Genomic DNA, 20,239 nt, shown 5'->3' with positions numbered 1-20,239 from the left:
CCTGCCTGTGACTCAGATGAATTGTAAAGGCCATAATTACCAACAAAAGTTTCTTTTGTGTTCATTCAAAAATCCCGAACAAGGTAAGGGGGAATGATTGACAACAGTTACACTACCGATTCACAGAGAACCAAAAACTTGGTCCGTGACTTAGTTTGTTAGTTTTTCAGGAAGCGTTGACCTTTTCCACTATTATTCTGTCCTTTCTGGTGGACTATTCCCAACTCCCCTATTGAGGCTAGAATGTCTTATCTAAAATGTGTCTTTGTAATTACTGCCTATAGTCTGTATCTCTCTTTCCAATGCTATGCTTATTTGTTGGTGCCGAAACAAAATTGAGAGATGCATTGCAATCAGACCTCCATGGAAGAATGTGGATCTTTTATATGCCTCACATGCTTAGCTATTGATTTCAGCTTCAGATTTCACTCTGAAGTAATGAAGTGCCACCTCCAAATCCTGCAAATTTATACTCAGTTCTAGCTCTTTAATAATGGAAGGCCCAAGGATATCAATGTGGTTACTCATGTGAGTAAAGATTTGGAGACTCATTTCCCATTCATGAATGAAATGGTTTAGGAAGTGCGCAGTTACTATGGTTCTCTTCTGGCTTAAAAACAAAAATCTCCATTAAAGCAGCTGCTAATGAGATTTGTTAGAGGGGCCCAAGGACAGAAAAATTCACTGATATAATATAAGAATGTGGTACACTCTTGACAGCAGTTTTTCTCTCTTCAGTTTATTAACAGTTTAGAAAGAGGGGAAACATAATTTATCTCTTTGTACCACACCACGAGGTACAGACATGACCCTAGAAATACCACCACAACTATGAGTAACTTCTCCCTTTGAAAATAAAAGTTAATTTAGTATGGTCTCTATCCCATACTCCCCCCTACACGTAGTATTGACTGTCAGTTCTGGCACATGACAACAAACTGATATTTCAGACAGGGCTTTTCCTGTGATTCTGTAGACAAGGGTACAGAATCTCTATCATGCAGCATTTATTACTTTCACAGCCTTGGTCTCATTAGAAGCAAACAAGGCAGGATGTGTTCCCTGGCTATTGATACCCCAGTTAAAGCTCCTTAGTTCTCTGGTGGAGAAATTAACTCGGTTCAGTGTTTCTAAACTATTCAACAGCATCCTTTGGTTTACAGAGACAGAGAGAGATATTTGCTGCTACTTTTTTTCCCAGCTTTCAGGAATTCAGAGTTTCCAAATGTGATTTTGAAGAAAAAAGAACTCACAACTGAAATTATATCTGTACATGCGGATGGTAAAGGAACTACACTAAAGCTGCTGTGCAATACAGCCCTAAAATTAACTGCCTGAAACAGAAGAGTGGCTATCCTATAATTTTTGATAAAGGAGAAATATATACACTTTTATGTGGCCATTATTGTTGGAAAAAAGTCTTCTAATTGTAAATGAAAGACCAGTACAAATATTGCATGTATGCTTAAAGAAGCAAATCTTGGCTATTAGTATCTTTTATTACATTAAAGCAGAACAAAATTGGTTCCAAAGGTGAAGGGAAATGCATATAAATAAACCTAACATCAATTTACTCATACAATTAGATCAGTCTGAACATATTCCAGCAGTCATTACCTAACAGCTATTTGTCACAACTGGAAGGTTTAGGCAGATGGAAATCATAATGCTTCTCAAAACACATGCACAATTCTGTAAAAGAAGTGGTAAGGTTGGAGCCACCACGCTGGTGCTGTGCTGAAATTTGGTGAATTTTTTTGCAAGCTTTCTGTTTATGTTGCGTAAAGACCAGAAAAACAAACAAACAAAAAAAAACCCCAAAACAAAACAAAAAAATTAAAAAGTGTTTTCTGTACTAAATATATACATCTATAGACATGTAGAAACATTAGTTGCAATATATTAATATATTAAAATATTACAATGCAGTTGGCACACTGAAGATGATTTTCAAGCTAGTTTTGTTGGTTTTGTTTTACTTGTACTCCTGCTTACCACACTGTAAGCTGTTGTTTGAACAGACCTGTAAAGATGCATGCTAACATCCTGCATCTTCTATGTTAAGTAAACATGTGCTGTATTCATAATAATACAGAAGATTCACAAAGCCTATGCTTAGCACTCGAGGTTACCCATTTTCTTAGAAATAACTACCTGAAGTGAATGTCACTGTGAGTCAGGAGCTAAACCTGTTGTAACAGTTCTACTTTTCTTATGCTTAACTGGAAGTAAACACATCTGGGTTCCCATGGGAAGATGCCATTTTATAAACAGGAAGCAGCAGGAGGTCCAGGCTAGTGGAACAGGGTAGGAATTAGAGAATAGATTTCCCACTTGACTGTCTGACAAAAAAGGAGATTTTGAATGCTGCTTCAAAATCACCTTTGTTTATTTGTGTTTTTTTTACATTTCTGTGAAAGCAGTTAGATCTTAATACAGTTATTTTTACTCATGAATTAATAGAATGAAGAACAGACTATTTTTGTTATATAGATTTAAATGATACTTGTAGTTTCTAAATTTATCTATGCTGTTTTCAAAATGTTGATGAAATCCTGCACAACTGCTGAAGCATCTTTGCATTATGCACATCCACCAGCACCTCAGCAGGACAGAGTGTTTCATAGCTTGGGATTTGCTTGGGTTTTTAAATCCAGTGTAAACAGAGAGAAATTGAGCTGCTGATCCTCTGTGGAATGATTTCAGCACAAGAACACTGGGATACTGTAACTATATATGACTGAGGTTTGCAAAGTTCACAAGTATCCCACTATCTTCCCAGAATATGTTTCAGTGATGTATGTCCATACCCCTTTGTCTTGGAAAATCTGTAACATTTACAAGTATGTTGTCTCCTCTGGCTGGATGTTGTAGGTATCTTTAATCTTAGAAATCTCATCCTTTCAGAAAAGTAGTATCCATCTGCATGATGAACTTCTAAGGTTTAGGAGACTGACTTGTGGTCCATTATAAATTGCAATTCAGGCCACATGGTGTGTCAGGGTGGGCAGGATACTGTCTGTCAAGGTCTCAGAGTTGATCCAGAATGAAATTATGGAGACGTGGGGTCTTATCCAATTAAAACTTTGATTGAAATGTTAATGGTCTTTTGGCTGACACTTACAGAAAGACCACCAGTGATTTCCTAGGGGAAAGAGCTACTAGCTTCCAGCCATACCTGAGTCTGGCTAAACCCAGTACATTATTGGCTGACATCTATGTTGATTTGTAAGAGCTTTTGAAGTTTTCTGGAGTATGTGCAGACAGAAAAGAGATGGATTATTTTTACTTCCATGAACTGGAGTATCATACTTCAGTGCTAAATAAAGGAAGCTAAGGGTCAACCTGTCAGTCAAAACTCATCTATGTTAGAAAAATGTATGAAGCTTTTTTTTTCCCCCCACACTGGTCCTTCTTATCCAGTGCAACCAACTGCATAAGTTTAAGCTGAGACTTCAGGACTTCAAGGGCTTTCAGAGAATTTTTGGGCAAAACAAATTAAAAACAAGTAATTTTGCCTTTGCACCTCTCCTGGAGTCGTCCCATTAGGTACATTGAAAGGAATGGAGCTTATGTTAGGACTTCGGGCACAGTTTTAATGTCTAATTTTTTTTGTCTGTTGAGCTTAAATGTGTCAGATTAAGCAGTTACTAATTTTTCTTCCTGGTTGTGAAAGAAATGAAGGTGTCCTGGTGATACACAGTGTCTTACAAAGAGACATTGCTTGACTTCTGGAAGATCTGTCAGTGAATTTTTTGCTTCTTGCAGTTTCAAGACCATATACTATACTTTGTTCTGGGTGGGTGCTTTGCCTTTTAAATCTAGGTGCTGTTCCTTTGTGAACTAGGGAAAGTTCACTGCTAGATCTACTGTTTGTGAACAGAGAGGGACTACTGGGAGATGTAAAGGTTGGTTGCTGTCTTGGACAGAGTGATCATGAGATGTTCGAGTTTTCAATTCTTGGGGAAGTAAGGAGGGAAGTCAATAGAACTTTCTCCCTGGACTTCCAGAGGGTAGACTTGGATAAGTTTAGGAGATTGATCAGTGGTATCCCTTGGGATATAGTCCTCAAGGACAAAGGAGTTCAGGAAGGCTGGCTCAAGAGGAAAATCCTTAAGGCACAGGAACAAACCATATCTGTGCATCTTAAAACGAGCAGGGGTTCAAGACCAGCCTGGCTGAACAAGGAGCTTTGGGCAGAAGTCAGGAAAAAAAGGGAAGTCTACAGGCTATTGAAGGCAGGGCAGGCAACTCAGGAAGATTACAAAGTTTCTGTGAAGATATGTAGGAAGAAAATTAGAGTGGCCAAAGCTCAGCTTGTATTAAATCTTGCCAGTATCATTAAAGGTAATAGAAAGAGTTTCTATAAATACTTAAATGGTAAAAGAAGAGATAGGGAGAATCTCCCCCTCTACTTGACCTGCAAGGGAAACTTGTGACAATGGACAAGGAAAAGGCTGAAGTGCTGAGTGCTCATTTCACCTCAGTCTGTATCAATGCCAATTGTTCCCTGAGGGTAAAGCTCCCTGAATTGGAAGACCAAGATGGGGAGCAGAATGAAGCTCCCATAGTCCAGGAGGAAATGACCAGTGTCCTGATGTGCACAAGTCTATGGGACTGGATGGGTTCCACTCTAAAGGTACTAAAGGAGCTAGCAGAAGTGCTCACCAAGCCACTCTCCATTATTTATCACCAGTCCTGGCAAACTGAGGAGGTCCCAGTAGACTGGAAATTAACAAATGTAACACATTTAGTTACATCTACAAGAAGGGCTGAAAGGAAGATCCGGGGAACTATAGACCTGTTACTTTGACCTTGGTGCCAGGGAAGGCTATGGAGCAGGTCACCTTGAATACCATCACATGGTACATCCAAGATAACCAGGTGATCAGGCCCAGTCAGTGTGGGTTTATGACAGGCAGGTCCTGTCTGACTGACCTGATCTCCTTCTACAAGATGATCCGCCTGTGGATGAGGGAAGAGCTGGGGACATTGTCTATCTGGACTTTAGTAAAGCTTTTGACACTGTCTCTCACAGCATTCCTCTTCAGAAACTTATGGCACTTGGCTTGGATAAATACACCTTGTATTGGATAAAAAACTGGCTGGATGGTGGGGCTGAAAGAGTGGTGGTGGATGTAACTAAATCTGGCTGCTGACCAGTCATGAGTGGTGTCCCCCAGGGTTCAGTGCTGGGGCCTGTTCTCTTTAACATATTCCTTAATAATTTGGATGAGGGGATTGATACTCCTTTTTGTAGTCTAAGGTAATAAACTGTCCAGAAAGATGAGTAGGTTCTGAGAGAGATGTCATGAAAGCTTGGAGGATTTACAATACAGCCTGGGTGGTATTCAGTTCAGGGCAGACTCCAGAACTTGGGCATCAGTGTGCAAATGCCTACATGTGATTCAGTTCCAATGACAGCTGACACCAGTGGTTCAATTCAGTTGACTGCATATAGGCATTTAATGCCATTACAGGTGCATTAACTTACCTTAGACGTCTAAGTGGGACTGAGAGGGGACATGTGGACACATTGTCTTCTTGGGGAAGGGACTCTGTCAGGATGTTTGAAATGATGCTAGATATCTAGATATAGGCCCCTGAACAAGGAGGGCATCTTGTCTGGCCACTTCAACAGCTCTTCAGGTTCAACTGCTCATGTTGACCAGATCATCACTAGTTACAGTATAGTCAGAAATGTTAGCTTGTCTACAGAGAGCTACTCACAATCTGAATAGCTGCTGGATTTTTACATTGTATTGTCACTACTCTTGAAGAAAAATTGCTGAGTTATTTATTGACCAAAATTAAAGTGTTTCTGTTCATTATGGTAATGGGAAGAGAAGAAAAACGGGAAGAAAGGGGAAAAGTGTGTTTATCCCATATTCTGAAGAAGGCATGTACTTTGAGTACTGATGTTAGGACAGTGGGCTGCTTTGTAATCAAGAGGAAAATCTTATCTGAATTATTGAAATGCTGTATAAATCCCTAACCAAAGGGGCATAAAGTCTCCTTAGACTGATTCAGGTGGCCTTGGTAAGATGCTGAGCTGCTAATATCTAGGGCTGGTCAATACAAAACATAAGGCATGCTCATCATTCCTTAGGTGACCTGAATATGGAGTACTCTCTTATGGTTATTCGAAGTTCTGTTAATAAGTTTTCAGATTAAGAGATTGTACCCAACAGTTATTTTCAAGAAATGTATTATTCTTATCCTGTCCTATCCTACTCTAACCCGCCCTTTGTTAACCTATCCATCTAATTTGGCTAAGTGCTATTGTGTGTAGTTTCACTGAGTTCTAGATGTACATGCCTCTCTTCATCAGCTTCACAGGACCATTGCCTCTGAGAAAATAATCTGAGGGAAGATATTTTTTTTTCCTTTTTGCTATGCTCCACTTAGATTTAATCCTTTTGCTGAGACATCTTTAAACTTCCAGGTTTTAATTGATATCTATAGTGTTTGTCTAATGCATTCGTGTGTATTTTAAACCATGTATGTAGGCACTCTATTTCACCATTCTTTCGTGCATGCCAGAAAATAATTTCCCCAACTGACAAATCTAAATCACAAGTCCAGTTATTGTCTGCTTTGAGGCCCGTAATTAGAGCTCAGATGGTAGGGCAATTGCAGGAGAGAGCTTACCAATTTACATGTTAATCAAACATAGTCTGATGGGCCATGATTAACATAGGCTCAGGCAACATCTTCATTAACCAGAAGCACATCATGAGGCTGCCTGTCTTCCCACCCCTGAGATTTTTTCCCAAGAAAGTACATGTTCCTAAATAGCTGTTTTCCATAGCACTGTTCAAGCTAAGACCTTGATAATTGCTCTAATGAGGGAAGCTAGTTGAAAACAGTCCAGCCTTATGTAAAACACCTGAGGTACCATTGCATCGTTATTGAACAGCCTGGCCAATTTGTAACCTGGCTCAGGTATGTTATTAAATAACAGATTTGTGCCAAAATCACATCGAGCACAGAATATGTTTTTTTTAAGAACTGTGAATGGTTTTATCTGATTGATTAGTTCCACATGTTCACAACCCCAGGAATCTCTCCACAGGAGCCCACATGGAATCAGGATAAGCACAATTTAAATATGCCTTTGTAGCTGAGTAACCTGCTGAGCAGGACTTCATCTCTGCTAACAATGTCTCTCCTGATATTTTTTTAAAGGCTTGCTAGTCTGCAGCTAATTTATTTTACAAGTAAAAATCAACTTTCTCCATGAAGATATGTTTTAAAATTCCTTGAATACTATCAAATATTGTTTTCAATAGCTAGTTTGTCTGAGGACTAACTCCCAGTGGGACCAGGAGATGTTTAGAATTTTTGCCCATATGATTCCTTGCTGTACAGATTTCATTACAGCAAAATATACACCGTGATATGTCAATTTATATGTTCAGTGTAAATTTGTATTTATTTTTATTTCTAAAAGGAAAATGCTGTTAAGAAATGTTTTATTTCAGTGGGAAGAAGGTCTTTTATTATATTTATTATGGACCTCTGGTATTATATTTTCCCACTTTTACAAGAGTGCAGAATAGAAGTGCAAGTAACATGCACGCTGTGTACAATTTCTGTCCTTGCTTTCATGTTTGCTGGTGTAAGAGCTGGTAGTGATGACAAGGAGAAGAAGTGTCTGTTGCGTTGTGTAGAACTGACAGCTAAGCAGAACAGGGAGCAATTTATGCCCTTATATTTTTTATTATCTTCAGGCATAACATTGTGGTTTTCTGCTTGGTTTCTGAGGAGAGGTATGAACTGTGTTTGGAATCTGCACCAGTGTCGGATGCTGGCCTGGCCTTCTACCCCAGGGGCTGGTGTCACAGCCTCACATACATGGAGTCTTCTCTCATTACAGAAATACAGGAAAGATTCCCTGAGATTAAAACCACTTAAGAAATACAGATACCTCTTGCCAAAAGAGGGAGAATTTATTAGTGGAAAAGACCCAGGAAGCTTCCTTAGTCTATTTGCTTGCCAATGTCTTGTTATTTCTTATATCCTCTCAAAGGCTTCATTATGTTCAATTCATCCTTGGAGGCTTTAGCAGCAGTTTGACCTCTTGTTTAGAGCATTTTTTTTTTTTTTTATTACATGTTCATTTAGTTTCGTGCATCTGTTTGTAGCACATATCATCCTCCTCCCTCCACCACAGGTCAATACACAAGCAAAAAGACATATTCTGTATGTACTATAAAAAAAAAATATTACATTTCTAACTATACTGTAAGCTTCAGATGAAGAATTTGTGTTGAATCCTTTTATGAAAATCTAACTTTTAAGTTTAAGTCCAATGTTTACCATAATAAAATAAGAATTTCACACCTTGAAATAGAGAGTGCTAGAAATTAGCACTGACATATATGAAATTAGCCTTGATATATAGAACTTGAAATTCTTAGCCTACAAAAAGATCAATCTTAATCTTCATGGAACCAAACGTTCAAAAAGCAGTTATCTGCCGTTACCATATTGCATTAATGCAGATGCTACCAATATTTCTTAACCTAAATACAAACAAATTGTTTGGTATAATCTTTTTTAGCCTGAACACATACTGATAGAGCTGCCACTGAATCTACTGCAGTCTACAGATGTCACATCTTTACTGAAAATGGCTGTTCAGATGGATAACATGAATGTATCTAGGGAAACTGCATTTTTAAATGGCTGAAAAACATAACAGAAAGAGAAATGACACCCTGAAATGTTGATTCTTGAATTGCTTTTATATTTGAACTTTGGTATTTTACCTGTATTTTAGCTTCAGACAATAGCTCTGGAAATTCTGTTCTCTCTAAATCCAGAAAGAAACTTCTCCAACAGTGGGCTATAACTTCAGTCTTACCTCTCCTAGGACATCACTGGGGATAACTGTGCTTGGTATCCATTTCATCTTCTGATAGATCTGTATTATTAGTTGGCTTTGTACTATTCCTCATTTAATTAAAAATGGGGATTTATTTTTGCTAACCTCAATGAATCAAACAGCTGGATAGTTTCATAGTTAATTTCAAAGTCTTTCCACCTGGGCCTTCAGGTGGTTCGTGTCTTTCTCCATTTTAGCAGAAGCTCACATGCTAGATTTAACCCATAACTGCGACATTTAAAACCTAAGTGAGAAAAATCTCTACTTTAATGACTTAAATTTGGTGCCATTGTAATGTTAAAGTTTGAAGAACTATCCTTACCGTTAAAGAAAGTAAAATGCCATGAAGTGCAAAAGCTTTTGAACAGAAGAAACGCCCTAACCCTCTAATTTGAAATTAACAGTTAACAGCAAAAAGTGTTTACTGATCTGAAACTTGTTCTTCTCTGGAAAGATCTAATCACAGCACCTACTTGCAAGGGTTCTGGAACATTATTTTTCTAACTTTTTTTTTGGAGTTCTTAGTTTAAATACTGAATTCAAGTGAAAGCAATCAAGATTCAAAGCAAAACTTTAGAACATGGTGATGTGATATCAGCAGGGTTTTCTTAAGGTGCTTAATTTGCAAGTCTAAAGAGAGCACAACTGTTTTCTACAGTTATATGACTTTCCATTTGAATGCTCACGATGTACTTTCAAAGAGCAAAAGATCTAAAAATATATGTGTCATATATACAATTCATTGTGTTGATGTATCCCCCTAAAGTGCTTCCCAGAAGTATTAATGTAACAATTGCATTTACACAATCTTTTACAGTCAAAGGAAATCTGTACAAAGTACTCCCATTTTACAGAAAGGAAAACAAAGACAGTGTTCAGTGTTTTGATCATGATTCTGGTATTTTTGAGCCAAGAAGGCCTCTAGTATTGTTCATGATCAGAGAAATGAGGATCTTTCACAGATGATCCGCTCATCTATGAGAAGATGCTCCCCTGGAATGAGTCCCAGGGAGAGGGAGACATACTGAGGGAGCAGGTGGGGATTTTTTGAAAAGAAGACACGGCTATTTGAACACCATTGTAGTCATTAATGATGCAGCCATTCAGCTGAACATACCCAGAGAGTAAATATTTATGTGACTGGTAATTTAGCTGGAAAAAGTGGAAAACGGTACAAAAATGCCAATGTCTTAATTTTGTTTCAGTTAGGTGTCTGGCTCTTCCTATTATGCTATTTCAATCCTGTCATCTTTCTATGGAGCTGCAGGCTTGTGAAATGCTAGATCAAATTGAGAAAGGTGAAAGAAAAAAATACAAATCACGTGAGAAAAAGCAGTCCCAGAAAAATCAACCAGTTAGAGTTGATACTGTTCAGTGTGAAAAATGTAGTGGTGTTAATCTGTCTCTCTCTTTTTTTCTTTTCTTTTTTTTTTTTTTTCCTTTTTTCTTTTTATTTTTTTTCTCCTGTAGGAGATCATTAGAAGGCTTTATGGTCTTTCCAGATCAGTACAAACGACATTCTATATCTTTATGTGTCTCTATGAATTTGAAAGATGTGACCTCCATAGGGGATACTACTGTTGGTTTTACATCATTAATGTTTCCCTTCATTTATTTCTGCGGAATACCTGCACTGTCTTTTAAAGTGGGAATTGCCTGGGGTAACAAATTGAATCTTGAATCTTTGCACCTGATGCCATGAGAGTCTATAAATTAGTTATGGGCTAGGAAGATAGAATCCTAAATGTTTCTATTTCTCATAGAAAAGATGACCCTTGGGGTCACTAACCAACAAATTTTAAAAATGGACTTTTTAACACAAAAACAATTAATTATTTACACACATGTGGGTATTTGCCATTAGCATCTTTAGAATTAGAAGTCCTTGTTCTTCCAGATTCACTTCTGCCCTGGAGACTGTAATTGTGTTAAAAGCAGGGTTCAGTCTAGCCAGGAAATACAAAATACAGAAACAGTGAGTTAAAGCAGGGCTATATGTGTCCATTGCTTTTGGTCTTTCGAATTAACCAAAGATTAAGCTATCTTATTTCAAAGTTACAATAGCATAGAATCACCAGAAGTAACTGTACTATTACCCACCTGGTGGTTTATTATTCTAGCACCTTCATGGCCAGGATGGAGTAAATAAACTATTGAGTGCTGTGGGTGATTTCATTTATTTATGTATGTATGTGTGTATGCCATTGTTAGAGCAAACAGTAGAGAAAAACCTTGCATCCTACTATAACTCCCATGGGGAAATCTTAATGCCATTCAGCCAGGTGGAGCTTCTATGTGCTTTTTTTTCCTTTCACTGCCATACGCCAATCCATCATAATACCCCGGACACTTTTCATCCACGAAAACTCCTTGCTATAGTAATATATAAGCTTTGTAAATAAAGTCTGGCACCCCTAAGGGGAACAATATAGACTTCTAGGAATTCTCATATATTTAATCTCTTTTAGGGCCTGAAAAGTATATTTCTGTAATAAAATATTTTAAGACCTTTTTGTCCTGGGAAATTTCTTTTCCATGGCAGGTGACCTTTACAGGTCCTATCTGGCTAAATAACTACTGTGGATATGAACATTTAGGAATTTCGAATATATACAGTATGATGCAGGCATTTATTAAAGATTACTCCAAGGCTAAAGCACTTCCCCCTCTATCCATTTCCATTCCTGATCCCCAATACCTGAAAGCATCAAGGTCCATGTTATCCCCAAAGATACATGCAGAGAACTCCCACTGGCTACAGTTAAAGCTTCATGTGTGCATCCAAGGGTATTACTTTCGCTCTGAAAGTTAACTAGGATAGGAGAGAATAGAAATTACTTTTGTATAGCCCTTTCACACGTTATGGTTCAAAACATCTTACAAGGAAATAAATGAGATCCTACTAGCACAGGCAGAGCACATAGGAAGGCTGAGAAGATATTAGGTACTTTGTTGAAGATCGCAGTGTCTCAAAAAGAAGATCTTGATTATTAACAAAAGCAATAGGAGCCAGAAATACTGATGTTACTATTTTTTCCTTCCTCTTCCCTCTGTATTTTACACCCACGAAAGATGCCACAGAATTTTTAACTTGAGAGTTTTTAAACCACTATCTTTATACAGGGCTCAGAGCCCCATTGAACCTGACCTTGGATGTTTCCAGGGATGGAGCATCTAACATCTCTCTGGGCAACCTGTTTCATTGTCTCACTGCCCTCACTGTGAAAAATTTCTCCCTTATACCTAGTCTGAATCTGCCCTCCTTTAGTTTCAAACCATTAATCCTGGTCCTATTACAACAGGCCCTCCTAAGAAGTCTGTCCCCACAGGCCCTCTTTAAGTACTGAATGGTCACTTAGATGTTTCTGATCCAACATGACTCTTGCATGCACCTGTAATTTCCCTTCTAAACCCCACTGTGAGGAACCACTCTTTCAGGGACTGCATAGCTCTCACTGCTTGGAGCAGTCTGAATTCATATTACTGACATCAGGGTTAGATTTATCTGATGATATTTCCTTAATTGTTTTATTTGTTAAACATTTAATGGCACATTTCTGGAATGACACACTTGATATTTTCACCATACAATTGAGCAGCAACATGTGCATCTGTCTGTTCCTGCCTTTGAAGGGGTAGGATTTGGTCTTGGGCAGTGCCAGAAACTTGCTGCCTTTGTAGCTCAGGTGGAATCATTTGGATGCAACCACAGATTTTCCTTGCTGATTATTCTCTGCTTTACAGTAAGCAAGATTATGGGAGTCATCCTTAAGTATTGATCATAATAGAACAGAATGGTTAAGGTTGGAAGAGACCTTAAAGATCATTTAGTTCCAACCCCCCTGGGTTGGAACAGGTACACCTTCCATTATACTGGGTCACTCCCACCAGCACCCACCACCTTTTAGCAAAGCCAGCAGCAAGGCTGCTGCTGCTTTCCAGCCCCCAGCACTTGACTGCTTCCCTGACCTCTGCCTAGAGCTGGCTGGTGTGGCTTGCTGTGTTTCCAAGGCATCAGGGGTGCAATACTGGTGCAATACTGGTGAAAAAGGAAAAAATAGAAACCCCAGAATTGTATACACACATGCAGTTACATGGAAGCTTTACCAATGTTTGACTGCAGCGGAGCCAGAAGGGCAGGTAATTAATGTTAAATTAAAATGTTGGTAATGTTGACTATGCAATTAACATTTTTTTTAAAAGTAATGTAGAAGTGAGCCATATGGCTAATACCTTATTGAAAACTGTGTTGGGTGTGGGAAACAGGATAGTTTGTGGGTTGTCCTCAGAAACAAAGATTTCTGTAGTCCCTTACACTCAAAGAGATTACCAAGCCTGAGCTAAAGCTGATGAATGACATAGGAGCCAAAAGACTGCTTAAAGCAACAGGTATTTGACTTGCCAGTCAGTGTGTTCTACACAACCTCCTCTGCATTTGCTCTGCTGAGGAAGGGAGCCTGCAGCAGCCTTTCTAGCTGTAGCAGGACACATTTTCCCCTCCAGGACCTCCCTGCCTAGGTCTACATGACATGAGCACAAGGGGGGGGGGGGTCTTTTCTTACCTGCAGAGAATGGTTAGCTTTCAAAAAGCATTAACACCCTACCAGTCTCCACCTCTTTCACAGTCCTAATATTTTAGCTTAAAAATCATAACATGTTAAAGACAATTCTACATTCCTTTTCTCTAGCCCCTGGCTTTCAAATCATGGGGTTACATTCAGGTCAGACTGTCAGCTCTCCCTCTGAAACAGTCTAAAGGCTAATTCCCTTTTTAAAAAGAAAATAAATCTTCAGCTCTCACATAATGACTTGGTATTTGGAGCTGAGGCTTCACAGAGGAGATCAAATAGCCCTGAGCCTGCGCCTTACAGAACTGTAAGAAATGGCAATTCCTCATTATCCCATAGAGTAACATCTCAGTTATGGTTTTAAAATGGACCAAAATGACCCTTTCAGTCTTTGAAGGTTCCCTGAGAAAGATGACCAAGGATACAGTCTTTGAGACAGGAGCTGTATGTGTCAGTGATTGTCACATGTGCTCTGGGCTCTCATATTGTTGTAGCTGCTCACTGAGGTGTTACACTGAGCTAAATTGGATGGTTGTGGCATGCAAAGCAGTAACGAGATGCAAGATACTGCGCAAAAGTTAATGAGTCATGGGCACAGATGGGGCCAGAAGTGATTATGAGCAGCTGCTTGGCATTAAACCCCTAGAAAGTTTGAGAAGAGCTGAGGTGGAGGAACTCCCTTGACAATCCTTCCTTAAAAAGAGAGCAGGATCCTTGTCCCATTCAGACTCAACCATGAGCTCATCACAGCCTGCACACTTTCCTGCAACAGCTGCAGTTGTGTTCCAGCAGCCTCTTGGCTTGTGTTAATGGGATAAAAGCATTTCCATGTGCTCCTTTCATTCGGAGAGCAAACCACCCCTTCCCACAGCCTCCAGTGTATCCTCATTCCCTTGAAATGTTTTCAAATATTAAAGCCCGTTATGTTGAATTATCACTAAAAGTCTGGGAGGAAACAAAATCTTATGGCTCCTTTAAGGTGTTTCAAGACAGGTATGTGTAAATCACAAATGTGCAGTCACTTACGGGAAATTCAGAAGCCAGCAGAAAGAAGTAATATGTACAGAAGAGTGTGATCATAAAACTTACACGGTCTTCTCAGCCACGTGTGTAAGGGTTTTGCAGTCCCTGGCCTGGTGAATATCATTCCTTAGTCAGGACCTCTCATGGTCCAGACCTGCACAGGAGAAATTTGCAGCCACACACAAGGTGCTGCATGGTGACATGGCAGAGGCACTGCCTTCCCATCCAGGCTTTCATAACCAAGCCTATAAACAGGCAGATTGTTACTGGGACAACACTATGCTTTGTCCTGAATGCTGTTAATTTCCCATGATTTAAAATCAAGTCAAGGGGAAGAGCCCTTTCAGCCCTTCTACCAGCCATCTTCAAAACAAAATTTTTTTTCTGAGATTTTTTTTGCTTGTGAGAGTATGGAACGAGGCACACATGGGAAAGTTTTCCCTATTATACATACCCCTGCTATCCCTGCTGTGCTTGTCCCTGCAGAGGGATTTCTGATTAGAGGGAAATTCTGTATTATTCATGGAGAGTGGATCAGCCTGTAGACATCTACCCTGATTTGAGTGGAGCTTTGTGTGTGTATATATATATATATACACACACACAGACAAACACACATTTAACAAGGCTGTGTCTACTCTTCCCCTCACACCCTCCTCCTTTTTCTAATACAAAAGCTATTGCTTTCATTAGGTTATGCTGTAGCAAGACAGCACCATAAAAAAAAAAAGTAAATTACATAGGCTACCTTGAGGGGCAGTGCAAAGGAAACAATACCAGTGGGTAGCTGTTCTTATAGAATGACTGAAAAAAGAAGTGTATTTCCTTCTTATATTGCTGGGCTGACTTCAAATCAAAGTTCACAGGAGACGTCAGTTTACAATTTAGGATCATTCTCTCTTCATCCATAATGACATCTGGCAGATACAGCATCAGCAGGCAAGCTCCACTACCCTTTTTTTTTAAAGAATTTATATGTTTGTTGAGAATCTACGGCTCAATCAAAATAGAAACAGGGGCTTACTTTCAGTTTCTCACACGCACTACCTGCTTCTTAATATAGGTTTTTTTATTATTAGGAAAAAACTTCATTTTTTTCTCATGTTTGATCACATTACTCTTTCTTCTTGTATAAAATTTTCCTGTAAAAATTTAAAGTCCAATGTTTCTGCTGGAAAGTCCTTCTATCTTTCTCCTCTAAAGACTTTTTTTTGTCTTTAACTTCACACCACACACGAATAAAAGCCATTAGCCATAGGGAGGTGCTATAAAATGTTTCTGGGAAGGGGATGTAAAAAAGGATATATCATGTTTTGTGGAGAATGCTGAAGCTGGTATTGTGGCTGGAAGAACTGAATCACTGTTTTTTTCCATGAAGATGGGACTGTTTGGTAAAGCATTGAGATTGTGTGTTGATGATGCTTGTCCTCTAGGCTGAGCTCTAGCAAATGCTGATAAATTCCAGACTCTAATCAAACATCATTCAGAAACATTAACATTAGCAAAAAAACTCCCATCTTTTACACTTCTCTGTTCCAAGTAATGGATGTTTTTAACATCGTTTATTAGCCTTTCTACAAAGCATAACAGATGGTCACTGCTTCTAATGAAATAATTACATTACCTAACCATTTCCTGGTGAAAGAAAAGACTTGGGCTTGATTTTTCAATGTCTAATTTCTAGATTTCTGTCAAGTGTCTGGCATATGTAACCAGCATTTTCTGTTAATGACCCTGATGACACCAAAGATAAGAAAGAAGGTTTTGGCTAAAAAATATATTGCCAGTTTTAGATGAAAGAATGACTATTTCCCTTGGTATTGTTGTTTGGTTTGGTCACTCCCTCTGTTCATCAAATGTAAGAGGGAAAGCTCAGTACAAAAGTCTGTGAAGAAGCACAGAGCTGTTAAGAGCCAGCTATGAGTGATGTGGTAGATCTACACCATTCTCAAAGACAGATCTTGGGAATGCTCAAAACCACCTTTTTCTTGATCTGCCCATAACCTGTCGACACAGTTGCTTAAAGGATTTAGAGTCCATACCTTCTGGATGTCTTTTCTCATTCTTGGTGATGGGCTAAGCCAGTTGGCTGTGTATTACTGAGGTACTGAGATAAAAGATACGTTTATGTATGCAAGGAGCCATATGCAGTGGAAACTGGCCCCTAAGTTAGGTTGGGTTCAAACTCCCAGGTCCAGTGTTTGTACAGAGATGGAGAACTGCCTGCTGGAGAGGTTATTCTGCTCTCTGAAACACATTTGTCCTGCTGAGAACCTGAGCCCACTATCAAAACAGACACACTGGGAGTGTTCAGGAGCACATTGGTAAGATGGAGCCTTCCTGCAGCACGATCTCTCCTCCCTCTGCATGTGAATGGCAGAGTGAGAACAGAGACTCCTCAGATTCAGAATATACTTGATTCCTAAACATTTCAAGAAACTATTTGGCCTTTGACATTGATGACATGCCATAGATTGCTAATAATAGCATGCCTGAACTTGTGTTAGAAAAATAAGCACATCCCTCAGTAATTCCCACACTCCTAAGTTAAATCACCCCAATATTGTATTAGTGCCAGGACTGATGAAATACAGAGGAATAGCAAAACCTCAGCTGAATAAAATTTGTTCTCCTTTGAGGAGTCTTTTTTATGAGACTGAAAAGAAGAACAATAAGATGTCAGATAATCATTTGCCAGCACCACTGCTCTTGGACGCAGACAGGGGTGACAGGATGCTCTTGTTGTCCTACTCTCTTCACAAGTGTCAAGATCTTGCACAAAGCTGCTGATGTTCTGCTGAATTATTATTGCAAATGCAGTTTCATTAACTACCCCTAAAGTAAAGGAAGCATGAGTAAGAGTAAGAGGAGGAATTCACCAAGTTAAGATAGAGGAATTCCTGGAAGGAAATACTATGAATAGATGAGCTGAGAGAGGAAGCTCAGTCTGAAGGTTAGGTTGTATTGTTTTTGTTCAGGTTTTGTAAAAGGAATAAAATCTGTCTCCAAGAGGAATTCAAAAGTGAAATTAATTCTAGGTTGCATGTTTTCTGAACACAGAGGTAAGGACTCAGCCTGCTCACGCCCACAAATAGTAGGAAACTGATTATTCATGAAGAGAGAAATAGTGGGATTTATGCCAGAATCTTGTAATATTTACTATTCATGCACCTAGAAAGAAATGAGTAATGGAAATCTGTGAGTACAGACAGGGATAAGTGAAGAGACCTGATTTTTGCATGAATCTTGCAGGATGTAGTAATTAACAGAATAATATTGTGTCCATAGAGTCACTACATATAAAATAGATGCCCTGGTATCAAGCTTATTTCTCAACCTGCCTGGATATGACATTCAAAACTGTTGTTTGATATGAAAATTCAGTGTTTGGGCTTGCTGGGTACCTCTTCTGAAGGCAAACAAAAAAAGTATGTATTAAACAAGGAAAGACAGAAGGAATATGAAATCGAACAGGATGGATTGATATCCACATAATTTTGAGTGGGATGGCTTAAGTTATCCTGAGGTTTACTTGCTGGTGTTTGTATTCCCTTTATGCTGACTGCCAGGCTCTCTGCCTTGATGCTCAGAGTGCAGTAGTTTCACCTGTACTTTCACAAGCAGAAAACTGGTCCTCAAAAAACAAAACCAAAAAATTCACCGCAAGGGGATGAATGCTGGGAAGAAAACGTATCACAGATTTCAGCTATGCAAACTTAGTGAGCTTTAGACGGTAACTATGGAGAAATTACAGCGTAGAGACTGCACGGTGGTTGTGCCGCCGGGGCACGAAGTGTTAAGGTTGGGTACTCCTGGCGGGCAGCAATTAGCCGGGCTTTCTCTGCAATCATTAAAACTGGGAGGAAAATAGCTGCCATTTCGAACCTATGCTGTCTTATTTTGGCACGTAGAGATCAGCTTCGTGCCTCAGAAAGGTTTAGAAGCAGAATTCATGTCACACCTCAGGAAAGAGAAGAGTAACTTACGATGTTACAGACGGCGTTATCAGCAAGAATCATCAGAACTCACTGCTGTACAGAGGGTTTTTTTTAAATTTATTGTACTATTCCTGAATTCGGATCCGAAGCCCAGCTAAGAAGCAACCGGAACTACCAGAGCTTCGGCTTTTGCAGTTCCTACAAGAAACGGCTGCCTCGGAGGGAGCCCGCGGCGCCTTCTCGCTTCTTTCCCAGAGAAATCGGGTGGGAAATCGAGAGCAAAGCCTGCGAGCTGTCCCCGGAGGGGCGGGCGGGAGTTGGGCAGAGATGGGGGGAGCGGAGGGAGCGAGGAAGGGAGGGAGGGAGGGGTGGGGAGGAGGCCGCCAGGGGCCGCTGTGCGCCCGGACACGGGGCGGGATGGGGGCCATGGCCTCCGGCAGTCTGGGGACTGAGCCCCTGGGCTCCGCGGTCTGCGCTCTGCTCACCCGGAGATCTCTCCTCTCCTCTCCTCTCCTCTCCTCTCCTCTCCTCTCCTCTCCTCTCCTCTCCTCTCCTCTCCTCTCCTCTCCTCTCCTCTCCTCTCCTCTCCTCTCCTCTCCTCTCCTCTCCTCTCCTCTCCTCTCCTCTCCTCTCCTCTCCTCTCCTCTCCTCTCCTCTCCTCTCCTCTCCTCTCCTCTCCTCTCCTGTGTCTGCACTCTCCCCCTCCTGCCTCCCACCCACCCTCTGCTTTCCCTCCACTCGCCCTACACTCTCCTGGAGCTCTCCTGTGTGTTCTGCCTGCTACCCGGTCAATGGTGTTGGTTGGGTCAAAGAATAAGCGCTGAAGAGTCAATCCCAAACCAGCTCCTTGCTGCTGTAGGCTTCAATTTCCCCTGCTGCACTTTGTGGGATGTTCAGGGCCACAAAAGGGGTCAGAGGGCTGGAGCAGGCTGAGGGAGTTGGGGTTGTTTAGCCTGGAGAAGAGAGGGCTCCAGGGACACCTTACAGGAAACTTCCAGTGCCTGAAGGAGGCCGACAGGAAGGCTGAGGAAGGGCTTTTCATAAAGGGCTGTTGCAATAGGATGAGGGGTAATGGTTTTAAAATAAAAGGATTGCAACTAGACATAAGAAAGAAATTCTTTACAATGAGGATGGTGAAACACTGGAAGAGGTTGCCCAGAGAAGTGGTAGGTGCTCCATCCCTGGAAACATGCAGGGTCAGGTTGGACAGGGCTCTGAGCAACCTGATCTACTTGAAGGTAACCCTGATCAGTGCAGGATGCATTAGGACTAGGTCACCTTTATTCTCTGATTCTGTGATATGAGAAAATTTTGGGGGGGTTGTTTTAATGAGCTGTGTCTCTTTCTGATCTTCTAATACCTTTTGCAATTTTTATGTACTTGTGAGTTCACTGCTCTGTTTTAATATCGATGTGCTTATTCAAGTGGAAAACTTACAGTTCTTTCTTTTCCCACTTCTCTGTCTCATCATTTATCACCCCATCCACTTTTTCATGCTTATTCCTACAATCATTACGTGTTCTATAAATGCCTTAAGTATCCAAATACTGAAAGAAGTGACAGAATCATTATGATAGATGATGTCTGCCTTGGTAAACAGAAGGTTAGCTGTAGGTTTGGGAACAGATTGCCTTCAAATTGCTAAGCCTTCAGGTGTCTGACTTCACTGTCACCTTCAAGCTTTACAAATCAGGTTGGCATGTGCTGAGTAGCAAGGAGGCAACAGAAGACATTCTTACACTTTGGAAAGGAACCCAAATACAGACTGAGTATGGATGGGTTATTTTGTGGATAACAGAAGTGGTGATTGTAGAACAAAC

The 20,239-nt window shown here is 40.2% G+C and overlaps 1 protein-coding gene across 1 annotated transcript in view; it reads left to right on the top strand.

The window, feature by feature from the left end:
- MID1 (midline 1) overlaps positions 1-20,239 on the top strand; it is a 250,762-nt gene that overhangs the window by 72,207 nt on the left and 158,316 nt on the right. The window lies entirely within an intron of this gene.

This window comes from Heliangelus exortis, chromosome 1 (genome assembly GCF_036169615.1).
Source record: "Heliangelus exortis chromosome 1, bHelExo1.hap1, whole genome shotgun sequence".
In the NCBI taxonomy this organism is placed as follows: domain Eukaryota; kingdom Metazoa; phylum Chordata; class Aves; order Apodiformes; family Trochilidae; genus Heliangelus; species Heliangelus exortis.
Note: the sequence above shows the minus strand (reverse complement) of the source record. Positions and strands in the feature narration are given on the sequence as shown.